Source organism: Lonchura striata, chromosome 3, assembly GCF_046129695.1.
Source record: "Lonchura striata isolate bLonStr1 chromosome 3, bLonStr1.mat, whole genome shotgun sequence".
Classification (NCBI taxonomy): domain Eukaryota; kingdom Metazoa; phylum Chordata; class Aves; order Passeriformes; family Estrildidae; genus Lonchura; species Lonchura striata.
In genome coordinates, this window is record NC_134605.1 from 24,935,418 (window position 1) to 24,947,724 (window position 12,307).

Genomic DNA, 12,307 nt, shown 5'->3' on the forward strand with positions numbered 1-12,307 from the left:
GCAGGCATCAGAAGTACTGAAGGAAAAGCAGGACAAAAGGATGTTCACTGGCTTGCTACCAAAAAGCTGAATCCTCCCCGTTAACTCAACAGTCTCAGAAACCAGAAAACATTTCTGCTGTGCTGAAGTCAGTTTAAAACCTTCCCTCCCACCTTCATTTTAAAACTTAACAGTGAATTAAAGGATTTTCTGCTACAATGAAGATTAGAAGCATTTGTGAAGTAGCAAATGTTAGCTTTCACATTATTTTCATTCTGCAAATTATTTTGCAAAATGAGGTGAAATTTCAGATGAAATAAGAAATTGTTAAATGTCTATTTTTACTGTCAAAGTTAGGGAGACAGGATTATTAGGGTTGGGTTGGTTGGTTTTGGCACACAAGATATTTGTGCCATCCAAAAGTCCTCTAAATTTTGGAATCAACCTCCTGGAGAAGACACCTGACCCAAATGTAAGCTCCCAGTTCTGAGTACAGCTATGGCACACAAGCAAGGACTCCTTTCCAGGTTCAGCAATCCAGAGCTCCTCCTCTCTTCTGCACATGGCTTAAGGCTGCCCTGTATCTGTGGGAGCTCACATTTCTCTTGTTGGACCTTTGTATCAACAGGTTGATTCCCCAGCTCCCATCTCCGCACCTGCTACCAGGAAATGCCTGAACAAACCAAAAATTTTTTCCACTAAACCTTCTGCAGCAGCATCAGCCTCCTTAGTTTCAAATACTGCATAACACTTTCTTATATTTCATGTGCAAGTCAAACTTTCACTAATAACAGATCCATAATGTGTTCTTCCTGCTGATCATTTACCCAAAACACACAATGTTTGTAGTGCTGGTGCCAGACTGCAGTGCTTCCATGATCAGTGCATGCCTGGCTGAAAACTGGCATGACTAAAAGCTCTCTCCTTCCAGGACCTGGGTGATAGTAAAGTTGCAATTCGTGTTCAAAAGTCTCGAAAGTTTTCAGTCCTCAACCAAACTACACTTCGTAAGTGTAACAAATTGTCCAAGTATATCGAAACCCTATGAAACATCAGGCTAAAGAGCCAAAGCAAATCCAAAAGAGGCTCTTGGAGAAATTTATTGAACAACAATGTCCTCTGCTGGTGGGAACCAGCCTCAACTTTTAACGCTGAGCAGCAGCACCTTCCCAGGGGTTCTGGGACATCATTGCCAGCAGGCATTGAACAGACTGAACAGGAAAGCAGGAATAGACCAAAATCAAGACTGAGACAAGATGGCTTTCGGATGGTTTTTTTCTGGCTTGCCTCCAGTAAGGACAAAGGGCAGGGGATATTTGATGCAAAAAACCTCTGACGACAAGAAATAAATTTGAATATGATTCAAGACTGGCCTATGTGACTCCAAACACAAGTACACAGTGCAGCAGCTTGGAAAAGGGATCCAGATTGTCCTCCCAACCTCACTGCTTTTCCTCAGGGTGTCTCTATGCAAATCAAGTCTCCTCTACCTATTTGGGTTTTGAAAGCATCAGAACAGGGAAGGCATCATTTTCCCAACTAGATCTTACCCAAAAAAGGACCTGAGAAGATTTCAAGAGCACACAAATACACGGTAGTCTGAGAGTTATTTCCAGGGATTGCACATGTACTGAAGAGTAGGTTTCCAGAGTATTCCTGTTCTAGGAGACTTGAGCGTCTCAGGAACTCTGGTAACAACATAACTCTTGCTAATCCTCCTTTAAACACAGTGGAGTTGGGTTCCTCCAAGTCCCTAAGTGCTAAATCTGAAGAGCTTATGTTTCAATGACACTTCCCTGAATACCTGCCCTAATTCTTAAAATAAAAATGAGTAGCTGAAAACCAAGTTTAAGTTTGCTGCCTGGCCTTGAACACTTCCAGGGATAGAGAATCCAGTGCCTCACCACTCTCACAGAAAAGAGCCTTGTTAAAATATCCAACTTAAACCTACCCTCAGTTTGAAGCCATTCCCCCTTGTCCTTTCACTAAATGTCCTTGTAAATGGTCTCTCTTCATGTTTCTTGTTGGCTCCCTTCAGGTATTGGAAGGCCATAGTTAGGTCACCCTGAAGCTTCTCTTCTCCAGGCTGAACAATCCCAATTATTTGAGTGCTTCCAGTAGTTAACATCCTTTAAATACTACAGCTACATCACCAGTACAACAAGAGTTCTTCCAGCTTTTGAGAGTCAATAGAAGGAAATCTCCAACACCTGCAAAAAAACTGCATTGTTGCTTACGGAAGCAGGGGCTGGGCTCAGGAAATGAGGACTGGAAATCAGTGCAATGTCTCAGAACCGGCAGAATTTGAGTGCCACAATGATGGTATTTCAACAAAGGACAGAGAAAAATGCACTATAAGGTTGAATGAGACAAGGTGACCAAAAAAAGTGAGCGAATTTCATGATGGGAAAACAGTGGAACTATTTCTAATGATCCTTTAGCTTAGTCTCCAATTCTATTTATATGTTTTAAGGGACCGTAAATATTTTTATCGGCACTCAAGACACAAAGAGAGCTTTCCAGTTTCTATATAAAGAAGTCATTTTGGACAGATCAAAACAATAAAGGCACAGGACTCCTGGATGACAGATGCCAGGATGTTAGTAACCATAAGTGGTTTTCAAATATGGCCCCATCACCATCCCCCACAGTAGCCCTTTCAAGTGGGAATTACAAATTGCTTACTTGGAGAGGAAATTTCAAACAGGCCACTTATCAAGAAGTGCCAAATAAACCTGTCATTGGGATAGAAGTTACAAACCATTCCTAAACTCTGCAGACATTTCCTGAGCCTGTGAACTCTGATCTTGGCTTCTAATAAACATGACATCAGCTCCCTAGTACTGCAGACACAAGACACATGACCCACCACTATGTTATCACTTCCTCTGCAGTTTCTTCAGGATCTGCTCTCAAACACAACATCAATAGAAGACTTTCTGCTCATTTCAAAATTGGTTTTGGATCAGGTCCTTGAAGGGAGAGCAGAACAAGCACAGCATGGAATCAGTGTGTGAGCTGCAAATATTATTGCAGGTATCCACTTAAAAGCAGTCCTGAATCTGAGACTTGAGGAGTTTTCCAGGTATTGAGTTAGTGAGTGGGTTAAGACAATACTCCTGTTCCTGTCAAAGACTTATTAACTGCTCACCTCACCTCCAAGAAATATAACAGAGCCTTTAAAAGCCCTGATAAAGCAGGTATGTACTGGATGGCCACTGAATAACATCTCAAAACACGCTATGAATGACAATACAACAGAAGATTCCAAATACTGGAATGACAGTTACCTTAATTTCCAGAGAAATTCCAGGGAAGATTAATTACAGCTCTATGATTTACATTTTCTATGTAGGCACTTCCTTCTAAGTTTTTGTTTCTGAAATCAACCTTGGAAAAATATATAAGTAAAAGTTACCATTTATCTCTGTGCTGGAAACCTGAGACCCTTATCTGATATACCAAACTAAATAGACCATGCATTGAATAAGCCAAAATCCCAATAAATACAGAACTGTGGCTCTTGTGAAAGTAACTTAAAAAAACATATTATCAAAATACAATCTTTACAAATAAGGTATTTGTAAAGATTCTGGGATATTCACCTAGAAATGGAGCACCTCCTCTACTCTCATCTAAAGGACAGGCACTTCCTTCATACTCGGGTATTTCCAAAAAATTTCCAGATCAAACATAAGTCAGAGCTGGCAGGGTATACTGTACAACATTAAAATTTTTTGTTTACAAATCCTCATGATTAACATATGAAACTTGCTAGAAAAGACATCTCCAAAAACCAGTAGGAATCCACACAGATGGAAAATTACAGTAGATGCAAATCTCAAAAGCTGTCCAGGGGTCAGGGAGAACAACTGCCCACTTTTCCTTTCTGCATTTTCCCTCTTTCATCCTCATCAGTTCAGAACCTGCAATTCCTAAAACTATAGAAGTCCTGCAGCTCTGTAGGAGTCAGAAAGGAGAGCTCCCTTTTCCAGGGTGTGACCTTACCATCAAGGCCTCTAGTCAAGTTTAGAGCCATTGCCCATAAAGAACATTCTTGAACACAGCTGCCCCAGTATCCTCAAGTCATAGTGGCCTTGGCATGTGGTTCCTCTGCCAGGTACAATGCAAATGTTTCACTCCTGTCACAGCAAGGACATGAGCAGGAGCTTGCTCCAGGTAATGGATGAACAAGGAGGCACATCTGTGGCTATCACAGTATAGCAGATCCTTGGGAACCTGTAAAGTTCAAAGCTCCTCTGGATCCTGCTGCAGGTAAGGGGAAGCAATTCCCATCTCCTGAAATGGACATTGAATATTTGAGTTTCAGGTTGGTGGATTTCACTCCAAGGACTTATCTCAGGAAGAAGATTAAAAAAATGAACAGACAGCACAAGATCCCTGGCCCTGCATGCACTGACAGTCAAAAGCAATTGTCCAGTTTATATTGTCTGATGGTCTCACAGAATCACAGAATTTGGTTTGGGTTGGAAGGGAATCTAAAGAGGATCTATTTCCAGCTCCCTGTATGGGCAGGGACACCTTGCTCTAGATGAGGTTGCATGTTTCAAGCTGTGGAAGTGCATGGATCTCCCCAGCACTAAGGAGGACCAGATACTCTGTACCAACATCATGGATCTGCAGCACTTTAGCAGGAAAGCAAAGAGCACATGAGGATCCTGACTGCCAAGGAGGGAGGAAGCTGGAGTCAGGTTAGTCAGAAGGCAAAGCTGTGATCTGACCAAGGAAGCCAAGTGATGTTTAATGAGCAGGAAAAATTCAGTGCTTTGGGTTTAATGACTCATGGAGCATGCAGCACCTCCTACCAACGTGCTGTGGCATTCATGCCCAGGAGGAAGTGTGTCAGCTACTGAGTCACGCAGCATTGCCTGCCGCCAACCCAAATACAAACCATGCCCAGCCCTGTTCAGTCCTGACATTAATGTAGCACAGGGTTAAGCTCATCTCCCAAGAGCTTTCTAAAATAAAATCCTTTCTGGTTATAAACAAAACACAATTTCCAAACCCAGTCTACTGAGACTGTGCTTGGAAGCCCAGCAATTTCCCTGCACACACGTTCAGCCTTCCAACATCAAAGCGGCTGCCATCCAACCTGCTGAAGCTAGTCTGATTTCCCACTTGGGAGTAAACTTTAACATAGGAGTGGGAATTGTGTTTTTACACTACTGACCTACATTTGAGAATCCCTGGAGGTAATTTTGTCCAGCCCACAAAAAGGAGGGGCTACAAAGCCAGCTATATTGAGTTATTATGCAGTAGAGAGCACACAGCTGCACTGAACAAAACCAGCCTGTGACACGAGGAGCAAACAAAAGCTATGATGTTCCACACAGGAAAAACTAATACATCTCAGACAACAAAAGAAGAGACTTTTAATCAACTTGTTCTCATTGAGTGCAGAGATAATTAAATCACAGAAACAACCACATTAGTGTAATCTGTTTAAAAGAATCCACATACAGAGACAAAGGATTTTTCAAGCTCCATTTAAACTGCATTACTCTTCCCTTGTTAACTACACTTATGTGCTTTCTTTTGGAGAAAAGAAGACCCTGACTCCAATCCAGTTTAATCAAATCCTTGAAAGACTACCACAACTCTTGATCCAATCCTATATTGGATTTTTTGTATTTTATTTCTTTCTTCTATTCATGTAGTCACTCCTGAATGTCACCATCCACTTCATCAAGGTATAACTCCCTTCCTTTCAGCTGCACAGTAAAGACTGACAATAGAACTTGATTGCATTGAAGGGCTTAAATTTCAAATAAAAAGTCAAAGTGACAAAATAATGAAACTAGACAGAAATTATTTGTAAGAATGAGCAGCTATCTGTATCATATCATGAGGGATCTGCACTGCTTGATCTGCAGTACTCTTCAGCCAAAACAACAACCCACCTTTCCAGTGTCAGACAAGGTAAAAGTTGCTCATGGTTTGATCCATGAAGGTCCAGCAAGAGTCACACCAAGCCAACCACAAAGGAACATCTTAAACAGAACCACTCATATCCAGAAATTAAGCATCTGTTGAAGTGTTTTTTCCAAAGTGATCCTGATGCCTCAGGTATTAGCTTTTATATTTTTCAGATTCTGGGTTGTTTTGGTGTTTAGTTCTGAGCTTCATATTAAGGAACTGTGAGCTCACAAAGTAGGGAGAAAAAACAATTCCTTCTCTAGCTGGGGACCAAGGACAAATTATCCAGATCTCAGGCTCAAGAGGAGAAATAACGTGGACTGAAGAGAGAAAAACAAGAAGGATGGGACTTCATGACCTAAAGCTATAACTGGACAATTAACTCCAATATGCAAATGGCCCAAAACTTATAAAAGTGAGAGACCCTGTGACCAGTCGTCCACTTTGTGACCATTTTGGGTTCAACCTGGAGTGTAGCCCTGGCTGGGCACTTGTACTGCCCAAGGTGGATCCATTAAGGCCTTTTAATAAATCCCTACTTTATTCTTTAACTCTGTCTAGTCTCAGTTCTAGGGCAGCCTTAAGAAGGCATCAATCCAGAATATATAATCCTACCCTTAGGAACAAGGGCTCATGTTAAGAGGAATTCAGGCTAGGAAGGGAGAACACACTGGGGGTGCCCCTTGAGGGCTACCTGAACATGTTACAGGTGCTCAGAGCAGGGATCCTCTCACAGAAACCCTGCACACATCTACCTGATAGAGATGGTGAGATGTGACAGGAAGGGGGAGACTTCCATGTGAAGGAAACTGGCAGGAATAGCACCAGCAGGCTTGTAAAAGCCCAAAGAGAGATTGATACCACTGTCAACTACTTTTGCCATTAACAAATTCCACACAAAATCTCAAAATACATAGACCTGACACCACCACATCCTCAAACTCTCCTGATATCTGTACAGCTCAGATGCACCAGATCTAATCCCAGAATCTTCTCCCAGCAATTTAAGGCCTCTGATGAGGATAGGTTTTATATGAGTAACAAGAAATGACTTTTAAATAGATAATGCTCCAGACAGACTTCAGTAAGGGGGTTAAAAATATTTTTTTAACTACCTAGAAGTTAGAACTACAGAAGAAACTGCATGTCTGCTGCTCTTCGCTTTTTCTGGGGGGGGGGGGTGGGGGGGGGAAGTATATTAAAATATATCATGACCTCCGTTTTTTATTAAGTATTATTTCAATGGAAGATCTTTTCTCCCAGATATCATCTTTATACTAAAGAAAGCTGACTAGTCAACTATTTTATGAACATGCAATAGCCAATAATAGTTTATAAAATCCTGAATATTATGCCAAGCACAGGACTTGTGACAGAAACCTCCAGTGCTTGCTGGGCCCAAAACAGTAACCTGGGAGGAAATATTAATTGCACACCTTCATGCAGAGGCAGAAACACCATGATGGATCTCACTTTATCATAAGGCAAGCACAAGCAGGGAACTCAGACAGGAAGAACAACCATTTCAGAGAGTCCAACATAGGAGGAGCGTCCCCCGCCCTAAGAATTAATCATGTAGATGTGTCTGTAAGGGTTTTTTACCCCAAGTGTGCCTTTTACACCCCCAGTATCAGGAGGCACAGCACAAGCTCTCATCGCCTTGGAGGACCGAGAGGGCCACCAGGTGTCCCCCGTGCCGCAGTCCCCGCTGTTCCCGGGACTGCAGTGGCACCTGCTGGTCACTCACAGGCAGGATTGCTACCCGTGTCCCACGAGGCGCGAGAGCTTCTCACGCCTCTTGCTCAACTGTTTTCTCTCCGCTGCTCTTCCCGGTTATTATTATTTATTATTGCTACTGTTGCGGTGCTTTTGGAGACGTTACGGCAACAGCAGCTCCAGGTGCCTGTCACCCGTGGAGATGTAAAACCTCTGAAGGTGAAAGTACCACTACAGCCAGACTGTGATCAGTCTGGAGCCCACCAGCAGCAAAGCCGTGCCTTTGGATGCCTGGCATAGCTGGGCCTCTGGGAAAGTCCACGACGTCAATTATTTCCAGCCCCTGGCCTGGGACATTCGGTGCTCCCTAGGTATTTCAGATGACATCTTGCAATGTTTGATTTCTTCAGTCCGCAGACAGATCTGCATTCGTGAGTGATAGGATGTGATTCAGTCACAGGTAGAGAGAAAAAAGGTGAACACCTCAATGAGATTTGTATGTAGTGTGTCAGGACAAGGGAGAAGTTTGCCTTTAGGGAGTTTCTCTTTTATCAGTGCTCAGCTCTAACTGCAAAGCAATAAACACAGCCCAGCTTTGAAAAAAAGCAGTTAAAGGATCATATGCAAGTATCCAAGTCTTGCTTGGTCTTACAAAGAAATCAGAGTTTTCTTCTGTCACAGCAAGTAAAATGATGACTGGTCCTTCAGCAAGCACAGGCAAGAAACACAACATTGTGTCAGAGCCGAAAAGAAGAGATTAAATAACACCACTATCATAACAACTGCTGTTTCAGGCATCTTCAGAGACTGCTTCTTTTTAAAGAAATATTTAAAGCAGTACTTCAAGGATTGAAAACATCACCAGTTTTTAAGGATCTGCACCCTGACAAGACTCTTCTCTTCCTTAAATTAGTTTTTAAATAATCAGTAAAATATTTGCTAATGGGTTTGGAACACACCTGAATCCATATTGTGAGGTTTTCCTCACTGTTCTCAAAGTCTAGCCTGGCTTTTAGAGAGTAAGCTCTAAGAAACATGAATTAACACAAGAGTAACAATGAAACCGTAAGAGTTGACAATCCAGCTAGAGACTGGAAAGGGTGGGGGAGTGAGAAAGAAGAAACGGGGAAAATCCCTACCCTTAGGCACATGAATCTGCAACATGATTTTTCAGAGTGTTAATTACACTACAGCTTTCACAAGGCACATGCCTTAGGGGAACTCCAGGTGCTGCTCAGTCTCTGGAAAATGCTGATTTAGGTGCAGGAATAGACAAAGGGAAGTCTTACTTAAAGCTTCTTTACTTAAAAGGCTGGGTCTAGCATAAAAAAAAAAAAATATTAAAGTGTATTTGCACATTTGGATGGAAATCCAAGTTTAGCAATACAGCATTTGCATTGCTTTTCATTCAGGAAAGTTGCACAACCCCCTTTCATAGCAGAATCCCAAGTTTGCCGATGCATTGCACAATTCAGACAGTGTTGCCTTCTCCTCCACACCGAGTTAGCTGTGGGGAGCAGGGAAGAGCTGTTCCCTCAAACTAATCCAGCCCCAGTGTCTAGTCCAGCCCCAGGGCACACCTGTGTGGCCCATGCAGAGGGAGAATCCTAGCAGCAACAGCTCTGCTCTCACCAGGGCTGTGGCCCAAAGCTCAGGAGATGGCAGAAGCAGCTCAGTGGAAGCCAGCACAGATCCCACCTGCACCAGAGGTCCTGGTGGGCCCTGAGGGAGCAGCACATAGCTGCACTCAGGCAGCGCTTAGGGCTGACCCAGGGCTGAGGGCTGGAGTAGGGAACACCTATAGAACTCTGTCTCAGCCACCTGTGGCTCACAAACAGCTGATTTAAAACAGAGCTACTATGCAATCTCCAGCCATCCTGCTGTTCCTGGGAATGGAGTGGGGCCATTTTTACATTCCATCCTGCCTCCCATTTCAGTTTCAGTCTCCTCAGGGCAAATTACTATCTTTAGTTCATCTGCACAGACACAGAACTTTCAGTTTCATTTAGATCATGTAAGTACAACTGTTATATTTAAAGCATCTAAAAAGGATGAAGAATGATTTAGGGTACTATTAATATGAGCAATTTTAAACTGAAGAGGTCAGACAAAGGTGAGTCTATTTATCTTAAAAGCTTCCATTCAAACAGCCTCAATCCAGCATCAGATAATATCTCAGAGTGTCACTCCAGCTGAGAACCAGTATCCTAAAGAAAATAACAGCATGTAATCAGACAATAATTTTGAACCCAGCTTTTCTCACTCCTGTTTTGGAAAGGATAGTACCAAATCCTATGTTAGACTTTGGGATTCTTCCTTCACTTGGTCCTACAGCTGAGATTACAATTGCAAGACATTCCCATCAGACATGACAGAATCCACAAGAAACACCCCCCAAAGAATGCAGACTCAACTCACTGGCCACCATTTGATGTAATGCTGTCTCTTGTAGTCTTTAACTTTTATGTACTCAGTCAGGCATTAACAACTTTTAACTCAAATTTTACAACCTCACAGGAGGTGCTTGGGCTCCAAGGGTAAAAAAGGAAAATGTATTTCCTTTAATTAACCATGCAGATACATATTTAGGAGGAAAGTTTTCAAGATTAGCTTGGTACCATCTCCCTGTAGCCCTGACTTACAAGCGCACAGAAAAGGTAAGGATTCCTGAAAGTCTTACACCATGTAATAGATATGATGACCAAGCCACCATTTTTGAAAAAGCCTAAAAGACAGTCTAAATCATCATATGTTTTTTACTCTGTTTTGCAACCACCAGACTGAGGGAAGGTAAAAAGGCTGAATAGTAGGATGAATTCATCCTTGGTCATGAAAAATAGTTCTGTTTGCAACTCTAGCTTTTCAAAGCTTCATTGCTTCAGCTGAAAGCATCATGAGAGAGGTCTGTGTCACCAATCAGCTGTCTGGTGAACATGCTCACTGTTATGGTCCTTTTTGGTCAGTTCCTCTTGAGTCTGCTCTGATCCCTCCCTCTCACCCTTCTCAGTTCCCCCTAGGGAGGGGGTTTTGGTAGCAATGTTAAATGACTCACCCTCTGCACCAGGCAGGGAAGTATTTCACTATGTGGTGCTTTTCAAGCATGAGCCAGCCAGAGTCAGAAAGCAGACTTTAAAAACCCCCAGAAGTCCCAACACCCAGAGGGTGGGAACACAGACACCCTTAGTGAGCCTGACTCATTATGGGTCAGTGCTGTCTGTTCTGTGCCCAGGGGCACCCCAGTGCATCAGTTTCAGACCTCATTTCAGATCTGCAACAGCAGCTTCAACTCTTCTAAACCAAGAAAATGAGGGACTTTTATTGTTCCTCTTAATCCAGGTTCCACTTACAGGATTTAGATTTTTCTCTTACACGAACTGAATTTTTCCAAAGCTTCAGATATTTAGATAATGGCTGTTGGTGTCACCAACCAGCACTACAGCCAAGGGATACCAAAGGATAAAGTATTGCCACCTCCCACTTGTGGACATTTATCAGAGTGCAGATTTTCAACATGAAGACCCTGTGTGGTACAGATCAGCTTTTCTCAAGAGCTTTGTCAGTAGTGCCTGGTGCTCATGCCAGGGTTTGCATTGATTAATTTCTTTGTCAGTGAAGGGGGGGGACACAGAGAGACACACTTTACTTCTTTGCCTACAAGTGGAATATTTCGCACAACAAAAACCATCTGTCTACCAAGCATAGATTTCAGAAATCACATCACAAAATAACAAGTTTTCCATGATGGGAGAGGGCGCCACTCTTTTACATCTCCCCTCCTTGGTTTTGATGTCAGTACATGAAGATGCCCACTGACCAGCTACAGGATATAAGAACACAACACTGACATTCTCTGCTCAGCTTTAGTCCTCACCTACAATCTAAGCCCTCAGTTCAAGCACCAACAGTAGCTTCTTCAAAGCTTTAGTAAACTTACATGTGCCAGGAACTCACAGGAACATTAAAATATTATACAAACTTCTTTATATAACTTCTCCTACACTGAGAACTTACCAATTGCCCTCCTAACTCTTGGCACTCCCACAAGTAATTCCTTGTTAAAACTGAAGTTAATGAGTGTCTAAAGAGACCTGGGAGAAATGCAGCACTTGCAACAAGTCGCTGCTGTTCCCCATCCCCCCATGGTTCTGCTCTAGATCTGCTTTTGCCACAGCCTGGCAAACCCCAAGTGGGAAATGCTGCTTTGGGAGAAGGAGGAAGCAGTACAGCTATTGCATGGAAACACAGAGAATCTAAGTAAGGCAAGTTTGAGAGGAATGGGAATTCGGAAAACACATGCATCCACAAACTGGGGTGATCTCACCCAAAATTAAATACTGAGCATTTTTTCTTCCTATAGTTAAGGAAAAATCATAACAGAAATAAAGAGGCCTATGAAAAAAGAGAAGACATTCCTCCAGACGGTGCATTAACACAACAATTGGGCCAGTCTTACATGATTACATCATCACTTGGTGATAATTTATAACACTGGCCTAAGAAAAGCTTTTAAAAGTATATTGGAAGAAAAAAATACACATTTTACCAAAAAATCAGTATTTATTATTCTGTCTTTGTCATGTTACTTCCTCATGCTCCCAAAAACATATATTTGTCTACTAAGACACTCTCAGCTAGAGGTGTTTAGTAGACCCTTTGGAAAAGGGATCAAACTCTA

At 42.4% G+C, this 12,307-nt stretch overlaps 1 protein-coding gene across 1 annotated transcript in view; it reads right to left on the reverse strand.

Annotated features, from left to right (window-relative positions):
- The window catches only part of BMP2 (bone morphogenetic protein 2), a 187,203-nt gene that overhangs the window by 174,557 nt on the left and 339 nt on the right, over positions 1–12,307 (reverse strand). The window lies entirely within an intron of this gene.